Genomic DNA, 541 nt, shown 5'->3' on the forward strand with positions numbered 1-541 from the left:
AGCTTTGCCATTCTTACTAAATACATAAGTACAAGTTTACAATACATAAAAAATAATACATCACATATTGATGGTATACTTTCTGTACAATTATGCCTATTGGCATTGAAATTATTTAGAGGTAAGACGAGTTAGTACAGACTAAAATAATACCTATTTTAAATTCTACACGAATTTGGCATAGAATTACGACGGAATGTGTTATTAGTCTATGACATAGACTAGTAATGTCTATGATTTAGTTTGTCGACTCGGTCACTCAATATATTAATCTTGGTGACTTGGAGATTATTACGTTTGTTGATCGTTGAACCCGAATTTACTGCGTCTTAATTTAAATATCAGCTGCAGTTTCTGCAAAAGGCTGTTATCATATTGTCGAAGCAGAGTTCAAAAACACCACGTCTAAAGGATGTTATTCCACCGTCCAATTTCTTGGTCCAATGTATTCATAAATCTGGTGGAATACCATCCTTACATTAAAACCCACATACATGACGTACAGTCAGCGTCAAATACTTTGTAGCAGTCAAAGTGGCCA

The sequence above is a fragment of the Cydia pomonella genome, chromosome 22, assembly GCF_033807575.1.
Source record: "Cydia pomonella isolate Wapato2018A chromosome 22, ilCydPomo1, whole genome shotgun sequence".
Classification (NCBI taxonomy): Eukaryota; Metazoa; Arthropoda; class Insecta; order Lepidoptera; family Tortricidae; genus Cydia; species Cydia pomonella.